A 20465-nucleotide genomic window follows, 5' to 3' on the forward strand; every position below is an offset into this window, starting at 1 on the left:
TTGCTCAACAGGAAATCAAATACCTCGGTCACACCATTTCTGCAAAAGGGGTCTCGACAGATTCAGACAAGATTCAGCAAGTGACTGCGTGGCCGGTACCAACATCTGTCAAGGAGGTTCAATCTTTTCTAGGATTAGCTGGATACTACCGACGATTTGTTCGGCAATTTGGCATGCTGGCTTGTCCACTCACCAACCTTTTGCGCAGAAATACACCATTTCAGTGGACAGAAGCCACCCAATCAGCCTTCGGCGCTCTCAAAACATCACTGACGACAGCACCAACACTAGCACTCCCAGACTTCACAAAACCGTTCACAATTGAGACTGACGCCTGCGAGTATGGAGTGGGAGCTGTTTTGCAACAAGATGGGCACCCGATAGCGTACTGTTGGAAATATGCCCTAGAGGCAATAATAAAAGTATTATTATATTTCATTGTTCATGATAATTGTCTTTTATTCATGCTATAACTGTATTATCCGGAAATCGTAATACACGTGTGAATACATAGACCTCAATATGTCCCTAGTGAGCCTCTAGTTGACTAGCTCGTTGTGATCAACAGATAGTCATGATTTCCTGGCTATGGACATTGGATGTCGTTGATAACGGGATCACATCATTAGGAGAATGATGTGATGGACAAGACCCAATCCTAAGCATAGCACAAAGGTCGTTTAGTTCGTTTGCTAGAGCCAATGTCAAGTATCTCTTCCTTAGACCATGAGATCGTGTAACTCCCGGATACCGTAGGAGTGCCTTGGGTGTATCAAACGTCACAACGTAACTGGGTGACTATAAAGGTGCATTACAGGTATCTCCGAAAGTAGCTGTTGGGTTGACACGGATCGAGACTGGGATTTGTCACTCCGTATGACGGAGAGGTATCTCTGGGCCCACTCGGTAATGCATCATCATAATGAGCTCAAGGTGACCAAAGTGTTGGCCACGAGATCATGCATTACGGTACGAGTAAAGTGACTTGCCGGCAACGAGACTGAACAAGGTATTGGGATACCGACGATCGAGTCTCGGGCAAGTAACGTACCGATTGACAAAGGGAATTGTATACAGGGTTTGATCGAATCCTCGACATCGTGGTTCATCCGATGACAACATCGAGAAGCATGTGGGAGCCAACATGGGTATCCAGATCCCGCTGTTGGTTATTGACCGGAGAACGTCTCGGTCATGTCTACATGTCTCCCGAACCCGTAGGGTCTACACACTTAAGGTTCGATGACGCTAGGGTTATAAAGGAAGTTTGTATGTGGTTAACGAATGTTGTTCGGAGTCCCGGATGAGATCCCGGACGTCACGAGGAGTTCCGGAATGGTCCGGAGGTAAAGATTTATATATGGGAAGTCCTATTTTGGCCACCGGAAAATGTTCGGGATTTTTCGGTATTGTACCGGGAAGGTTCTAGAAGGTTCCGGAGTGGGGCCCACCTGCATGGAGGGACCCACATGAACGTGAGTAGTGGGGGAAAGGCCCCACACCCCTGGTCAAGGCGCACCAAGATCCCCCCTTAGAAGGAATAAGATCATATCCCGAAGGGATAAGATCAAGATCCCTAAAAAGGGGGGATAACAATCGGTGGGGAAGGAAATGATGGGATTTCTTTCCTCCCACCTTGGCCAACGCCCCAATGGATTTGGAGGGCAAGAAACCAGCCCCTCCACCCCTATATATAGTGGGGAGGCGCATGGGAGCTTAACACAAGCCAAGGCGCAGCCCCTCCCCTCCCCAACACCTCTCCTCCTCCGTATATGCTTGGCGAAGCCCTGTCGGAGTACTGCTGCACCAACTACACCACGCCGTCGTGCTGCCGTTGGAGCAATCTTCCTCAACCTCTCCTTCCCCCTTGCTGGATCAAGAAGGAGGAGACGTCTCCCGTCCCGTACGTGTGTTGAACGCGGAGGTGTTGTCCGTTCAGCACTTGGACATCGGTGATCCGAATCACGTTCGAGTACGACTCCATCATCACCATCCCCTTGGCTAGCTTCCGCTCGTGATCTACAAGTGGTATGTAGATGCAAACTCTCTCCCTTGACTCGTTGCTTAGATGAACTCATAGATGGATCTTGGTGAAACCGTAGGAAAAATTTTAATTTTCTGCAACGTTCCCCAACAGTGGCATCATGAGCTAGGTCTATGCGTAGTTCTCTTTGCACGAGTAGAACACAATTTTGTGGTGGGCGTGGATTTTGTCATATTACTTGCCTCTACTAGTCTTTTCTTGCTTCGGCGGTATTGTGGGATGAAGCGGCCCGGACCAACCTTACACGTACGCTTACGTGAGACCGGTTCCACCGACTGACATGCACTAGTTGCATAAGGTGGCTAGCGGGTGTCTGTCTCTCCCACTTTAGTTGGAGCGGATTCGATGAAAAGGGCCCTTATGAAGGGTAAATAGAAGTTGACAAATCACGTTGTGGTTATTCGTAGGTAAGAAAACGTTCTTGCTAGAACCCAATTGCAGCCACGTAAAAGATGCAACAACAATTAGAGGACGTCTAACTTGTTTTTGCAGCGATTGATCATGTGATGTGATATGGCCAGAAGTTGTGATGAATGATGAATTGTGATGTATGATATCATGTTCTTTGTAATAGGATTCACGACTTGCATGTCGATGAGTATGACAACCGGCAGGAGCCATAGGAGTTGTCTTTATTTTTTGTATGACCTGCGTGTCATTGAAGAACGCCATGTAACTCACTTTACTTTATTGCTAAACGCGTTAGCCATAGAAGTAGAAGTAGTCGTTGGCGTGACAACTTCATGAAGACACGATGATGGAGATCATGATGATGGAGATCATGGTGTCAAGCCAGTGACAAGATGATCATGGAGCCCCGAAGATGAAGATCAATGGAGCTATATGATATTGGCCATATCATGTCACAACTATATAATTGCATGTGATGTTTATTATGTTTATGCATCTTGTTTACTTAGGACGACGGTAGTAAATAAGATGATCCCTTACAAAAATTTCAAGAAGTGTTCTCCCCTAACTGTGCACCGTTGCTACAGTTCGTCGCTTCTAAGCACCACGTGATGATCGGGTGTGATGGATTCTTACGTTCACATACAACGGGTGTAAGATAGTTTTACACAGCGAAAACACTTAGGGTTAACTTGACGAGCCTAGCATGTGCAGACATGGCCTCGGAACACGGAGACCGAAAGGTCGAACACGAGTCGTATGGAAGATACGATCAACATGAGAATGTTCACCGACGATGACTAGTCCGTCTCACGTGATGATCAGACACGGCCTAGTCGACTCGGATCGTGTAACACTTAGATGACTAAAGGGATGTCTAATCTGAGTGGGAGTTCATAATTTGATTAGAACTTAATTGTCATGAACTTAGTCTAAAACCTTTGCAAATATGTCTTGTAGATCAAATGGCCAACGCTCATGTCAACATGAACTTCATCGCGTTCCTAGAGAAAACCAAGCTGAAAGATGATGGCAGCAACTATACGGACTGGGTCCGAAACCTGAGGATCATCCTCATAGCTGCCAGGAAACAATATGTCCTAGAAGGACCGCTAGGTGACGCTCCCGTCCCAGAGAACCAAGACATTATGAATGCTTGGCAAACTCGCGCTGATGATTACTCCCTCGTTCAGTGCGGCATGCTTTACAGCTTAGAACCGGGGCTCCAAAAGCATTTTGAGCATCACGGAGCATATGAGATGTTCGAAGAGCTGAAACTAGTTTTCCAAGCTCATGCCCGGGTCGAGAGATATGATGTCTCCGACAAGTTCTACAGTTGTAAGATGGAGGAAAACAGTTCTGTCAGTGAGCACATCCTGAAGATGTCTGGGTTGCACAACCGTATGACCCAGCTGAACATTAACCTCCCAGATGAGGCGGTCATTGACAGAATCCTCCAGTCGCTCCCACCAAGCTACAAGAGCTTTGTGATGAACTACAACATGCGGGGGATGGAAAAGACCATTCCTGAAGTGTTCTCGATGCTGAAGTCAGCAGAGGCTGAAATCAAGAAAGAACATCAAGTGTTGATGGTCAATAAGACCACTAAGTTCAAGAAGGGCAAGGGTAAGAAGAACTTCAAGAAGGACGGCAAGGAGGTTGCCGCGCCTGGTAAGCCAGTTACCGGGAAGAAGTCAAAGAATGGACCTAAGCCTGAGACTGAGTGCTTTTATTGCAAGGGGAAGGGTCACTGAAGCGGAACTGCCCCAAATACTTAGCAGATAAGAAGGCCGGCAAAACCAAAGGTATATTTGATATACATGTAATTGATGTGTACCTTACCAGTACTCGTAGTAACTCCTGGGTATTTGATACCGGTGCCGTTGCTCATATTTGTAACTCACAGCAGGAGCTGCGGAATAAACGGAGACTGGCGAAGGACGAGGTGACGATGCGCGTCGGGAATGGTTCCAGAGTCGATGTGATCGCCGTCGGCATGCTGCCTCTACATTTACCTACGGGATTAGTTTTGAACCTTAATAATTGTTATTTAGTGCCAAGTTTGAGCATGAACATTGTATCTGGATCTCGTTTAATACGAGATGGCTACTCATTTAAGTCTGAGAATAATGGTTGTTCGATTTATATGAGAGATATGTTTTATGGTCATGCTCCGATGGTCAATGGTTTATTCTTAATGAATCTCGAGCGTAATATTACACATGTTCATAGTGTAGATGCCAAAAGATGTAAAGTTGATAACGATAGTCCCACATACTTGTGGCACTGCCGCCTTGGTCACATTGGTGTCAAGCGCATGAAGAAGCTCCATGCCGATGGACTTTTAGAGTCTCTTGATTATGAATCGTTTGACACGTGCGAACCATGCCTCATGGGCAAGATGACCAAGACTCCGTTCTCCGGAACAATGGAGCGAGCAACCAACTTATTGGAAATCATACATACCGATGTGTGCGGTCCAATGAGCGTTGAGGCTCGCGGAGGATATCGTTATGTTCTCACTCTCACTGATGACTTAAGTAGATATGGGTATGTCTACTTAATGAAACACAAGTCTGAGACCTTTGAAAAGTTCAAGGAATTTCAGAATGAGGTGGAGAATCAACGTGACCGAAAGATAAAGTGCCTACGATCAGATCGTGGAGGAGAATATTTAAGTCATGAATTTGGCACACACTTAAGGAAATGTGGAATCGTTTCACAACTCACGCCGCCTGGAACACCTCAGCGAAACGGTGTGTCCGAACGTCGTAATCGCACTCTATTGGATATGGTGCGGTCTATGATGTCTCTTACTGATTTACCGCTATCATTTTGGGGATACGCTCTAGAGACAGCTACATTCACTTTAAATAGGGCACCGTCTAAATCCGTTGAGACGACACCGTATGAATTATGGTTTGGGAAGAAACCTAAGCTGTCGTTTCTAAAAGTTTGGGGATGCGATGCTTATGTCAAGAAACTTCAACCTGAAAAGCTCGAACCCAAGTAGGAAAAATGCGTCTTCATAGGATACCCTAAGGAAACTGTCGGGTATACCTTCTACTTAAGATCCGAGGGCAAAATCTTTGTTGCCAAGAACGGATGCTTTCTGGAAAAAGAGTTTCTCTCGAAAGAAGTAAGTGGGAGGAAATAGAACTCGATGAAGTACTACCTCTCGAACGGGAAAGTGGTGCAGCTCAGGAAAATGTTCCTGTGATGCCCACACCAACTGAAGAGGAAACCAATGATGATGATCAAGGTACTTCGGATCAAGTTGCTACTGAACTTCGTAGGTCCACAAGGACACATTCCGCACCAGAGTGGTACGGCAACCCCGTCCTAGAAATCATGTTGTTAGACAACGGTGAACCTTCGAACTATGAAGAAGCGATGGCGGGCCCAGATTCCAACAAATGGCTTGAAGCCATGAAATCCGAGATAGAATCCATGTATGAAAACAAAGTATGGACTTTGACAGACTTGCCCGATGATCGGCGAGCGATAGAAAACAAATGGATCTTTAAGAAGAAGACAGACGCGGATGGTAATGTCACCATCTATAAAGCTCGACTTGTCGCTAAGGGTTATCGACAGGTTCAAGGGATTGACTACGACGAGACATTCTCTCCTGTAGCGAAGCTAAAGTCCGTCCGAATCATGTTAGCAATTGCCGCATACTATGATTATGAGATATGGCAGATGGACGTCAAAACAGCATTCCTTAACGGGCATCTTAAGGAAGAACTGTATATGATGCAGCCGGAAGGTTTTGTCGATCCTAAGAACGCTAACAAAGTATGCAAGCTCCAGCGATCCATTTATGGGCTGGTGCAAGCATCTCGGAGTTGGAATATTCGCTTTGATGAGATGATCAAAGCGTTTGGGTTTATGCAGACTTATGGAGAAGCCTGCGTTTACAAGAAAGTGAGTGGGAGCTCTGTAGCATTTCTCATATTATATGTAGATGACATACTCTTGATGGGAAATAATATAGAATTTCTGGACAGCATTAAGGCCTACTTGAATAAGTGTTTTTCAATGAAGGACCTTGGAGAAGCTGCTTACATATTAGGCATCAAGATCTATAGAGATAGATCGAGACGCCTCATAGGTCTTTCACAAAGCACATACCTTGATAAGATTTTGAAGAGGTTCAAAATGGATCAGTCCAAGAAGGGGTTCTTGCCTATGTTACAAGGTGTGAGATTGAGCTCGGCTCAGTCACCGACCACGGCAAAAGATAAAGAAGAGATGAGTGTCATCCCCTATGCTTCAGCCATAGGATCTATTATGTATGCCATGCTGTGTACCAGACCTGATGTAAACCTTGCCATGAGTTTGGTAGCTAGATACCAAAGTAATCCCGGCAAGGAACACTGGACAGCAGTCAAGAATATCCTGAAGTACCTGAAAAGGACAAAGGACATGTTTCTCGTTTATGGAGGAGACGAAGAGCTTGTCGTAAAGGGTTACATCGACGCTAGCTTCGACTCAGATCCGGATGACTCTAAGTCACAAACCGGATACGTGTATATGTTGAATGGTGGAGCAGTAAGCTGGTGCAGCTGCAAGCAGAGCGTCGTGGCGGGATCTACGTGTGAAGCGGAGTACATGGCAGCCTCGGAGGCAGCGCATGAAGCGATTTGGGTGAAGGAGTTCATCACCGACCTAGGAGTCATACCCAATGCGTCGGGGCCAATCAAACTCTTCTGTGACAACACTGGAGCTATTGCCCTTGCCAAGGAGCCCATGTTTCACAAGAAGACCAGGCACATCAAGCGTCGTTTCAACTCCATCCGTGAAAATGTTCAAGATGGAGACATAGAAATTTGCAAAGTACATACGGATCTGAATGTCGCAGATCCGTTGACTAAACCTCTCTCGCGAGCTAAACATGATCAACACCAGAACTCTATGGGTGTTCGATTCATCACAATGTAACTAGATTGGTGACTCTAGTGCAAGTGGGAGACTGTTGGAAATATGCCCTAGAGGCAATAATAAAAGTATTATTATATTTCATTGTTCATGATAATTGTCTTTTATTCATGCTATAACTGTATTATCCGGAAATCGTAATACACGTGTGAATACATAGACCTCAATATGTCCCTAGTGGGCCTCTAGTTGACTAGCTCGTTGTGATCAACAGATAGTCATGATTTCCTGGCTATGGACATTGGATGTCGTTGATAACGGGATCACATCATTAGGAGAATGATGTGATGGACAAGACCCAATCCTAAGCATAGCACAAAGGTCGTTTAGTTCGTTTGCTAGAGCTTTGCCAATGTCAAGTATCTCTTCCTTAGACCATGAGATCGTGTAACTCCCGGATACCGTAGGAGTGCCTTGGGTGTATCAAACGTCACAATGTAACTGGGTGACTATAAAGGTGCATTACAGGTATCTCCGAAAGTAGCTGTTGGGTTGACACGGATCGAGACTGGGATTTGTCACTCCGTATGACGGAGAGGTATCTCTGGGCCCACTCGGTAATGCATCATCATAATGAGCTCAAGGTGACCAAAGTGTTGGCCACGAGATCATGCATTACGGTACGAGTAAAGTGACTTGCCGGCAACGAGACTGAACAAGGTATTGGGATACCGACGATCGAGTCTCGGGCAAGTAACGTACCGATTGACAAAGGGAATTGTATACAGGGTTTGATCGAATCCTCGACATCGTGGTTCATCCGATGACAACATCGAGAAGCATGTGGGAGCCAACATGGGTATCCAGATCCCGCTGTTGGTTATTGACCGGAGAACGTCTCGGTCATGTCTACATGTCTCCCGAACCCGTAGGGTCTACACACTTAAGGTTCGATGACGCTAGGGTTATAAAGGAAGTTTGTATGTGGTTACCGAATGTTGTTCGGAGTCCCGAATGAGATCCCGGACGTCACGAGGAGTTCCGGAATGGTCCGGAGGTAAAGATTTATATATGGGAAGTCCTATTTTGGTCACCAGAAAATGTTCGGGATTTTTCGGTATTGTACCGGGAAGGTTCTAGAAGGTTCCGGAGTGGGGCCCACCTGCATGGGGGGACCCACATGAACGTGAGTAGTGGGGGAAAGGCCCCACACCCCTGGTCAAGGCGCACCAAGATCCCCCTTAGAAGGAATAAGATCATATCCCGAAGGGATAAGATCAAGATCCCTAAAAAGGGGGGATAACAATCGGTGGGGAAGGAAATGATGGGATTTCTTTCCTCCCACCTTGGCCAACGCCCCAATGGACTTGGAGGGCAAGAAACCAGCCCCTCCACCCCTATATATAGTGGGGAGGCGCATGGGAGCTTAACACAAGCCAAGGCGCAGCCCCTCCCCTCCCCAACACCTCTCCTCCTCCGTATATGCTTGGCGAAGCCCTGTCGGAGTACTGCTGCACCAACTACACCACGCCGTCGTGCTGCCGTTGGAGCAATCTTCCTCAACCTCTCCTTCCCCCTTGCTGGATCAAGAAGGAGGAGATGTCTCCCGTCCCGTACGTGTGTTGAACGCGGAGGTGCTGTCCGTTCAGCACTTGGACATCGGTGATCCGAATCACGTTCGAGTACGACTCCATCATCACCATCCCCTTGGCTAGCTTCCGCTCGTGATCTACAAGTGGTATGTAGATGCAAACTCACTCCCTTGACTCGTTGCTTAGATGAACTCATTGATGGATCTTGGTGAAACCGTAGAAAAATTTTAATTTTCTGCAACGTTCCCCAACACGTACCTCAGCAAAGCGTTGGGCCCACGGACTAAGGGCTATCCACTTATGAGAAGGAGTACCTGGCCATTGTCTTGGTCGTCGAGCAATGGCGTCCATACCTGCAGTTTGGCGAATTTATGGTTAAGACAGACCAACGCAACTTAGTCCACTTGGAAGAACAACGTCTTCACACCCCGTGGCAACAAAAAGCTTTCACAAAGATGTTAGGGCTCCAATATCGGATCTACTATCGCAAGGGTACAAAAAATAGTGCTACTGATGCTCTATTGAGACGACCTGTTGAGAATTCTGCTCACCTCCATGCCATTTCAGTGTGCCAGCCAGCCTGGCTTCAGGAAATTGTCAAAGGGTACGACAGCGATCCCAAGACACAACAACTCATCACTCAGCTCGCCGTGGCACCGGTCGCTGATGGCAAGTTCACTCTGACCAAGGGGATTGTAAGATTCAAAGGGCGTGTATGGCTAGGCAACAACACAAAACTCCAGCAGTAGATCATGCGAGCTTTACATGACAGCGCTGTAGGGGGGCACTCCGGGTTTCCAGCCACCTATCGCAGAATCAAGCACTTGTTTGCCTGGCCGGGTACGAAGCATCAGATCAAAGAGCATGTCCAAACATGCCAGGTGTGTCAGCAAGCTAAGCCAGACCGAGCTCAATACCCCGGGCTACTACATCCCTTGCCGGTAGCCAAGCGATGTTGGGATCTAGTCTCGCTGGATTTCATCGAAGGTCTACCCCAATCCAGGAATTACAATTGCATATTGGTCGTCGTTGACACCTTCTCCAAGTATGCGCACTTCCTCCCAGTAAAGCACTCGTACACTGCTCAGACAATTGCCCAATTATATATTGATCAGGTTTACAAGTTGCACGGGATGCCCGAAGCCCTCATCTCGGATCGTGATGCCATCATCACTAGCAAAGTTTGGCAAGAAATCTTCAAGCTACAAGGGGTTGAACTTAAAATGAGCTCTTCTCATCACCCTCAAACGGACGGCCAGACCGAACGGGTCAATCAATGTGTGGAAACCTATCTGCGCTGCTTTGTCCATAGCACCCCAACTAATTGGAGTCGTTGGTTGGCCCTCGTGGAGTTCTGGTACAAGTCCACCTATCACTCTACCTTGGGCAAGACACCTTTCTTGGTGGTATATGGTCAGGAACCGCGCCATCTGAGGATAGTACCTGACCATGCAACTCCACTACCTGAGCTGAATGAGTGGCTCGAGGAGCGTCAACAAATGCAAGACATCTTTCGACAGTACCTGGTCCGGGCAAAGCAAATCATGAAAGCACAAGCAGATAAAAACAGATCAGTTCGCGAATTTCAAGTGGGAGATCAGGTTTTCTTGAAGTTGCAACCATATATTCAAACTCTATGGCAAGAAGAGGTAATAATAAGCTCAACTTCAAGTACTTTGGGCCCTACACCATCATCAGGCGCATGAACGAAGTCACGTATGAGCTCCAGCTCCCGGAAGGATCATCCATTTTCCCTGTCTTTCATGTCTCCTAGCTCATGCGGGCATTAACACCAAGTGCAAGTGCTTCCTCTTCATTACCATCATATACTGATGAGGTTAACATTCCTGTGAAGATCTTGGAAAAACGATGACGTCGGGGTTCCCGTAAGATGCGTGAACAAGGCCTGGTGCATTGGCAGAACACTCAAGCAACTCCGGACACCTGGGAGGATCTCGAAGATCTGCGGCGTCGCTTCCCGGCTGCAACGACTTGGGGACAAGTCGTGTCTGAAGGAAGAGGGGGTGTTAGCACACCACCTGTAAGTGGAGCACCGAGCCAGCGAACAGAAGTGGCCCAGCAAGGCCGGCCCAGGAGGGAGCGACGACCATGCCATAAGTTCACGGGCCCCCAGTGGGTTTCCTACCTGTTCGACCCGAGCAGCATACCCACCTACTGATAAGAGAGGACGCAGCAGGTGGGGAGGGGCATCCCGGCTAGGATTAGGCGGCGGCGGTGACGTGTGTGTGTGTATCTCTCTGTAATCCCGATTCCCTCCTCATCTCCTTCCTCCAGTGTACTGCTACCTAATTGAGATCACCATAATTGAGAGGAGAAGAACTAGTGTGTTCCTAATAGTAATGTTGCCTTGTTGACTGTCAGCGGAATGCGCATGGACACGCGAGTGCGGGGACACTCATCTGCCAAGTCCTGCCACACACTTGTTTTGCCTCGGGATTCGTGCGGCAGTTCAATCCCGTATGAGGGCACAATAAAAATGAAAAATCGCTCATTTTTTTTAAGTTTCAACGATTAAATTTACAGTTTTTGGAACTAAAACTGCCAAGTTTCAACCAGTCCAGAAATGTAATGTCAAGAATTTTTTTTTGTCGGTCGTAGACACAAAATAATTGATTTTTATCGATCACTCGTACTAAGTTTCAACATTGAAACTTAACAAATTTTTGAAAATGTTGTCAGAATATATTTAAAATGGGTCTTATTTGAAAGCGCTGGTCATGAAAAACATGAATGTGAAAACATAACTTCATTTGAAATTTTCGTTTAACAGATATACAACGTTGAAAATCGGAAGCCAAAATAAAACACGGGCACCAGGGACATGCACACCCCGCACTTACGTGCCACAAATCTCGTCCGACTTTGAGCGTCAACGGTGTTATTGGATATATGGTTTGCATAGCGATGTAACTATTGCCTGGGTTTTTGAACCAGGAATTTCCAGATCTAGGCTCTTTTATGCATCACTCATTTCTGCAGATATATGCCTATGTTTGTTGTATTTACGAGTAGTTTTTAAGAAAGTTGTACAAATAATTTGAATGTTATTCTTTTTCTGCTTGTGCAACGTAGATAGTTATGAATGTGTGTGTATACTATTGTATATCCGTACTACAAATATATTTTTATAGCTCATATATGTATTACAAATAATCACAATTTCTGATGTTTTTTTTCTGAATCACAATTTCCGATGGTGGGGAACTGGGGATGATGGTTGTTAGCCCACCTGAACGAGAGTGCTCCTATTGCGCGCCTAAGCGAGCTGAATTCGGGAAGCACACTAACTCGCACGTGTTACGACTATTTCTTTCGTTCGGTAGTTCCCGTTTCTTTTGATCAGTAGTTTCTGTTTTTTTTCGTTCGCTAGTTCCTGTTGCGTTCGTTCGTTTCTATTACTAGTAAGCTTGCACGTGCAATGCACGTCTCAAGTGCAATCAAAATATTTGTTTACTCCTATTTACATAGGTTTCCACTTAATAGTGTTTGTTCTGGTAGAAGAAAACCAAATCTCATCTGCAAATGAAGAAGCTGCAAATAGATTAAAGATCAATGTGTTATGTAACATCGTAGCTTATACCAATAAATCAATTATTAGCTATTTTTGTGTTCTTATTATCCATGTGCTTCTACCCTTGATGGCTATTAGACTTTGGCCTAGATCCATGAATGCATTCACAAAGATTTTGTATTATAAATCCCCTACTCGTTTTTTTATCTATATCCATGAACGTATTCATAGAGATCTTTATATTATAAGTTCTGTTGTCGAAATAGACAAATCTGTATGGTTCGGACTTATCTGCACAAACAGACATGTCTTGCAATTGCAATCTCCACCCGTAATTCATGCTGAACACTCTTATCTCTTCGTTTTTGTGTTTGGAGATTTTAGTTCATAAGAGCATCTCCAACAGGCACGCCAAACTAGCGTCGCGCCGCAAAATCTGTTGGGGAATGTTGCAGAAAACAAAAATTTTCCTACGGTTTCACCAAGATCCATCTATGAGTTCATCTAGCAACGAGTGATCGGATGCATCTACATACCTTTGTAGATCGCGAGCGGAAGCGTTCAAAGAACGGGGATGAGGTAGTCGAACACGACGTGATCCAAATCACCGGAGATCCTAGCACCGAACGAACGGCACCTCCGCGTTCAACACACGTGCGGTCAGCGTAACGTCTCCTTCTTCTTGATCCAGCAAGAGGGAAGGAGAGGTTGAGGAAGATGGCTCCAGCAGCAGCACGACGGCGTGGTGGTGATGGAGCTGCAGTACTCCGTCAGGGCTTCGCCAAGCGCTATGGAGGAGGAGGAGGTGTTGGAGAGGAAGAAGGAGGCAACCAAAGGCATGGATCAAAAAGCCCTCCTTCCCCCACTATATATAGGAAGGCCTAGGGGGGCGCTGGCCCTAGGAGATTCAATCTCCTAGGGGGGCGGCGGCCAAGGGAGGTTTCCCTCCCCCCCAAGGCACCTAGGGGTGCCTTCCACTTGTGGGACTCTTCCCCTTTGGAAACCCTAGGCGCATGGGCCCCTTGGGGCTGGTGCCCTTGGCCCATGTAGGCCAAGGCGCACCCCCCTACAGCCCATGTGGCCCCCGGGGCAGGTGGACCCACCCGGTGGACCCTCGGGACCCTTCCGGTGGTCCCGGTACAATACCGGTGACCCCGAAACTTGTCCCGATGGCCGAAACAGCACTTCCTATATATAATTCTTTACCTACGGACCATTCCGGAACTCCTCGTGACGTCCGGGATCTCATCCGGGACTCCGAACAACATTTGGGTTACTGCATATACATATCCCTACAACCCTAGCGTCACCGAACCTTAAGTGTGTAGACATGACCGAGACGACTCTCCGGTCAATAACCAATAGCGGGATCTGGATACCCATGTTGGCTCCCACATACTCCACGATGATCTCATCGGATGAACCACGATGTCGAGGATTCAAGCAACCCCGTATACAATTCTCTTTGTCAATCGATATGTTACTTGCCCGAGATTCGATCGTCGGTATCCCAATACCTCGTTCAATCTCGTTACCGGCAAGTCACTTTACTCGTACCGTAATGCATGATCCCGTGAACAGACACTTGGTCACTTTGAGCTCATTATGATGATGCATTACCGAGTGGGCCCAGTGATACCTCTCCGTCATATGGAGTGACAAATCCCAGTCTTGATCTGTGTCAACCCAACAGACACTTTCGGAGATACCCGTAGTCTACCTTTATAGTCACCCAGTTACGTTGTGACGTTTGGTATACCCAAAGCACTCCTACGGTATCCGGGAGTTACACGATCTCATGGTCTAAGGAAAAGATACTTTGACATTGGAAAAACTCTAGCAAACGAACTATACGATCTTTAAGCTATGTTTAGGATTGAGTCTTGTCCATCACGTCATTCTCCTAATGATGTGATCTCGTTATCAATGACATCCAATGTCCATAGTCAGGAAACCATGACTATCTGTTGATCAACGAGCTAGTCAACTAGAGGCTTACTAGGGACATGTTGGTGTCTGTTATTCACACATGTATTACGATTTCCGGATAACACAATTATAGCATGAATAAAGACAATTATCATGAACAAGGAAATATAATAATAATGCTTTTATTATTGCCTCTAGGGCATATTTCCAACAAAATCCACCCTTTTAACGCGCGCGCAACCGGAATAGCTGCTCCAGCGGGCGCGTGAAAACCGCGCGCGCGGCATACGTAGTCCAGCGCGCGGGCCGAAACGCAATCGCGCGCCGCTTATTTGATGCGCCCGCTCCCGCGCGCTGGACTCTCGCGCGCTCGCTCGCACCTCCCATCCCCCCTCCAGCCGCGCCGCCGCCGCCGACCGCGCCACCCGGCGACCGTTCCGGCGCTTCCCTGGCCTATCCCCGCCCGCGCGCGCTTTCTCCGGCCCCCATCTAGGCCCGCCGCCCCGCGCATGTGCTGGTCCGCCGACGAACAGCGCCCGCGCGCTCGCTGCCGCTCGGCGCCCGCTAGGTGTTCGACAAAACGTCTAGAAGGTATGTATTGCTCAAAAGCCATGAATTTCGTGCATGTTGATTGTAGTTTTTTTATTTATAGCATAGTATTCAACGTTGTAGATGAGTTCGTCGTATGATTCTTCCGAAGAAGAATTTGATATGGAAGAGGAGGAGGATCTTGCAATGATCCTAGCTATGCATATTAATAAAAAACCGAAACACGGTGGTTCGGTTATGGGTCGGCAAAATTTTTGGAGGGATAGGATCGATGCCCACAACAGATTGATCAGGCATTATTTTACGGAGAATCCCACATATCCCGAGTCGTATTTTCATTGCTGGTTTAGGATGAGCACCGAGTTGTTCAGGCGCATTGTAGAGAAACTAGCGAGCCATGACCATTTTTTCAGCAAAGGAGGAATGCCGCCGGAGAGCTCGGACATAGCACCTTTCAGAAGGTGACAGCTGCTTTGCGTATGTTGGCATACGGTATACCGGCTGATCTAGTTGATGATCACTTGGCTATGGGTGAGAGCCAAGCCATCATGTGTGTCAAGCGCTTCGCAGCCGGAATTGTGCAAGTGTTTGGCGAGGAGTATTTGAGATCTCCCACCGTTGAAGACGTCACAAGGCTTTTGGCGATGAACAAAGCTCGCGGCTTTCCTGGCATGCTTGGCTCAATAGATTGCATGCATTGGAGTTGGAAGAATTGTCCAAAGGCATGGCATGGGCAATTCCACGGCCAAAAAAAGGGTTCCACTATAATCCTTGAAGTGGTGGCCTATCAAGAGACTTGGATTTGGCATGCATTCTTTGGAATGCCTGGATCTTTGAATGACATCAATGTTGTCAACCGGTCACCACTGATGAATAAGATTGCAAATGGGGAGTTGCCACTGGTGCAGTTTGTAGCAAATGTCCGTACATACAACTATGGCTATTATCTAGCGGATGGCATCTATCCAAAGTGGCAAACCTTTCTCAAGCCGTTGAAAAAGCCAGAAGGTAAGAAAAATCTTGATTTCCACAATGCTCAGGCGGCGGCTAGAAAAGATGTGGAGAGAGCTTTTGGGATTTTGCAAGCCCAATTTGCTATTGTGAGAGGACCGGCTAGATTTTGGGATCAAAAGATGCTTTGGTACATAATGCACGCTTTGTGTGATCATGCACAACATGATCATCGAGAATGAGCATGGCCAAGATATAGACTACTCTCAGTATGAGCTCTTGGGATATCCCGTGCGAGTGCGACGGAGGGCTGAAAGGGTGGCCCGTTTAGTTGCCTCCTATCATGCCATTCGACGTCCTGCAGCGCATAATGATCTTCAGAAGGATCTCATTGAGAAGTGGTGGGCATGGAATGGACGACAAAGAGCATCATGATTTGTGCATTCGTTATTGTATTATTGAACTATTTGTTGTGTTTAATTGCACTATTTGTTGTATTGAATGATAAACTGTTTGTTTGAGTTGTAATAAACGAAATTGAACTATTTATTTTTGTTTGTTTTTGATTTTTTTGCTTTTGTTTTTGATTTTTTTAATTTTGTTTGTGCGAGTCGCGCGTGTTGCATTTTTACGCGCTGCTGGAGCGGCACGCGCGCGTTGCATTTTAGCGCGGCTGCTGGAGCCAGCGCTGCGCGCCGCGCCAAACCAGGCGATGCGCGCGCGGCATACGTGTTTTTTGCGCGTGACGCGATCTGCGCCTGTTGGAGATGCTCTAAGCTAAGCTCAATAGAAGGAGATATAACCATTTAGCTATAAATCAGTGCACTTCTCGACCCTTATAAATCAGTGGGCTTTGAAGCAGATGAGTTAGCTTGGAATTCCTAGATTTGGGAGAGAAAAAAAATAGGAGTAAGACTGAGCTGAGGGGATGCTTCTTTTAAGTAACTGAGCAAAGCAGATGGTGAAGCATGTAGATACTGAATAAGACAGAGCAATATGGAATGTGGGCATTTTTGGAGGCAAGGGAAGCAATAGCATCAATCAGTGCAGAGAATACAGATTGTTCGATGAATTTTGCCTCCTTCGACGTCTCTCCTACTTCAGTTTTAGCGAAGTGCTCACTTCCAGCAAGGTCAACCAACCACATGTGGCTTTTACTACTTTACCCAGTCACCAAATGCTCACTCCTGACAGTCACCAAGCCACAAGTTCCATAGTGAAGGTTTTCTCTATTCAAGTTCACCCATATGCAAAGGTGCATACATTGATTAATTGATCTCACGACGGCAAGATCTTAGCAAATACAACCTGTGAACAAAACAATTAGAATACGACCAATTAAGTTAAAAACCCTCTAACAATAGAAGCATATCAAAAATATATTCAGCAAAGAATGCATATGCTTATTATCATACTGAAAGACTCTCCTATTCAAAATTTTAATATGTCAGGGTGTCTAGAAGCAAATACAAATTAACAAATTATCATGAATGTGGTATCGATAAAATTCAGTTTGTAAGAACCTTTTGAAAATCCAAATTTTGATGCTCCATGTTATTTTATAGGGAAGAAATTGCCTGAGATTTTGGGACAAAAGTTAGATCAAAGAGCGGTGCTGACGGCCAGCTCCCGTGAGCTGCTCAACCTAGGTTGTTTGCTCAAAGATGCAAATGCAGATAGAGGCTATAGAGAGAGATGGGGTGCAGAAGCAAGGCTATTGTGTGAATATAGTGTACATGTTAGACTGAGAAAATATTTTTCAAAATAGCCACTTACCAAATCACCATCTAATGTTGACAACAAGTAAGCATCTGCAGCAGTTATCCCTTCATGCATTTATCTATTTGTAAGGACAAAACATGGATTGGATCATGGGTTTTGCAAAGTGATATTCTAGCAAATCTGCAATCAGTATATACATATAAGTAAGAAAATCAATGAAATTAACACTTCTAAAACATAAGAATAATGGTAGACATATAGGAACACATTTTAACATCTCGTACAAGCCTGTTGATTTATAAAGGATGATTAGTCGAGTATGTGTTGTTCTAAACAGTTATATTGTGTACAGTGGTATTTCTTTTACAGAAGAAATGGACAATGTACGTCTGCCTACTCCTCCCTGGGGATCTACCAGCTCCACCAGATGCTCTTGCGCTGGCTGGTAAGCACTTACCTGCTCTCACTGATCATCCTCACAGTCTTCCTCTGCACCCATATCATCGACACGAGCATGTTGCGCTGAGTGTTGTCTTTCTTCGGTTTGATCTCCTGCACAGGGAAAGAATACCACAACTGAGTGTACACCAGGCCAGCATTCAAAAAACAAAATGAAATGTGTTTTGACAAAAAGAACTTATCCAACAATTCCAGTGCATGCTGGCATACATACCCTGAGCTTTTGAAGTCATGCTTATATGAAGCCTCCTCCCTCCTCCGTCCCCAATTTTGCCATGAGGCCAATGATCCATCAAGCCGCCTCACTGTAATCAGAAGCAGTACTTTCAGTTGCAAGAGAAGAAGTATCTACAACATAGGAAAGGAAGAATTGAACTTTATCAAAATAATAACAAGGAAGGCAACAAACAAAAGATATGGTTAAAAGCCAAATATGTCCAAGTAGGCAGCTCTGTCCTCTACGAAAAAACAAGTCAGACCTGGATATGTCCAATTTTAATATATCTCAGAGCCAAACAGACAAAATGAAACATCATTTTTTCCTTGTTACTGTCAACGCTGCATATTCGTACATTTTCCACCGTCATGTAGGCATCACTAATACGTAACACATGAGAGAGGATGATCCTCGAATCCGATCTGATCACCAACTGTAAAAAATAAATGACCAGATAAGCATCGCATTCATACAATTAATCCATCAAACCTTAATTAGTACGTAGGAGACATGTGGTCACCACACTCTTAGCATATACATGCGCGGATAAGTTATAAAAAGTATCTAGTTATGTTATGTTAAATCAAGGAAACCAGAAAGAAACATTTCTGGATGAAGTAATAAAGAATAGTTGAATGATGCAGCATGGTGCACAACTGCGTGTTTACATGGGAAAAATGAATAGATGGAAATGTATTCAGAATACAATAAGTTCGAGCCTCTGTATTAAAAGGGAACTCATATGCTCCTCACGAGCTTTGCTGGAGAATGTTTCAATGGGTTTATGAAGAACTTTATCGTTTCTAGAAAAATACAAGCTTAGTTTGGAAAAATAAATATCAAAATTACCATTTAAAAGAATGCATATATATATATACACGTATGCACTTAGTTTATCCATCGAGTGGATTAAAACTCCAGTAAAAAAAATTGGATTCAATCCAGAGTTTTCAGCCATCCGCCCTCATCGGTTCCTCAGATCAAGAATACAATCTTTGACCATACCTTCGCTATAAATATCAGTTGTTCATAATTTAACCTTGGTTTGGCTGCAAACATCAACATATGTTGTAGCTAGATTTTGATGCTTTATGACTGACCATGGTAGGAGCTTAAACTGAAGAACAAAAATATCAGAAAAAGGAAACATGTTAATTATAAGGCAAAAAAGTAGATCAAATGAGCATTGAAAGTATTTCTACTTGTTCTTGTGTGAGTACCATCTAATCTCTACACATTCACTGTAGTAAATTATCTATGTAACAGAGACCAAAATTTTGCCTCCCAGAATCTAACCAGAGACCAATCAAATACACAAAGAGGATCCCAGAGTTAGTAATATTACGACAAAAAATTCTGGTATTAGAAAACTATTATTTTCATGAAAAAAATGATGATACAGTTTTACCTAAAAAATTTGAATGACCTCTTTTCTAAAGGAAACAATCTGAATGCTCTTTTGTATGTCATGAGCCAAACTTAGACTGCCCGCTATCTAATATGCCATCTATTTACTAACAGATATAGTAGTTCATAACCAGCCAATGGGCAATACCTGATAACATCATGGTGGAACATTGATGTAGGCACCGACATTGAAACCAAGAGGACATTCACGCAAGAGATAGCGGTGCCAGGAATAGCCGAATTTGAAACTGTGAAGATCCTACACACTACCCCAAATATACGACTTGTTAGCCGGATCGCCTCTTGCTCCTCCCGCAGAAATCACCTTCCCTTCTATGTTTCCTCATCTCATACCTGCAATACAAATAACCTCCTCCCTATGAGGTAATTCCTGGAACACTTGAAGGGTAGGAAAACAAACTGTCCCGGAGGACGGTTTACTTACATGTCAATGACGCCCTAACCGAGCCCAACGGACAGGGCATCAGCGCCTTCCACACCATCACCGTGGAGAAGCTCCATGGATACTCACTGAAGCACGACGACGATGTTGCTGACCTTGATGATGGAATCGAGCGGTAGTGCCTACTGCGTGAGGTTGGAGATGAAACGCCTAGCAGATCGCCTTTGCTGCTGGCTGCCCGCACTTCCAGAGAAGTGTGCATCTGAGGCGGGGGCAGCAGAGGAGGACCAGCGGGGGGCCTGCTCGTCTGCTCACGCTGGCGGCAACGTGGGCGGCGGCGGGGGCGAACCGCGCGCGGCGGGGCGGCG

General features: G+C 45.6%; 1 long non-coding RNA gene across 2 annotated transcripts; it reads right to left on the minus strand.

Moving 5' to 3' along the window:
- Nucleotides 1–16972: 16972 nt before the first annotated feature.
- LOC123185068 (uncharacterized) lies at nucleotides 16973–19408 on the minus strand. Of its 2 annotated transcripts, none has more exons than XR_006493164.1 (6): nucleotides 19293–19408; nucleotides 18643–18720; nucleotides 18285–18375; nucleotides 18069–18163; nucleotides 17666–17791; nucleotides 16973–17197 (listed from the first exon to the last, which is right to left on the minus strand). It is a non-coding gene; the product is annotated as an uncharacterized lncRNA (long non-coding RNA). The 2 variants fall into 2 exon arrangements; XR_006493163.1 differs by having other exon boundaries at nucleotides 18550–18720.
- Between the last annotated feature and the right edge of the window lie 1057 nt (nucleotides 19409–20465).

Source organism: Triticum aestivum, chromosome 2A (genome assembly GCF_018294505.1).
Source record: "Triticum aestivum cultivar Chinese Spring chromosome 2A, IWGSC CS RefSeq v2.1, whole genome shotgun sequence".
NCBI classification, from domain to species: Eukaryota; Viridiplantae; Streptophyta; class Magnoliopsida; order Poales; family Poaceae; genus Triticum; species Triticum aestivum.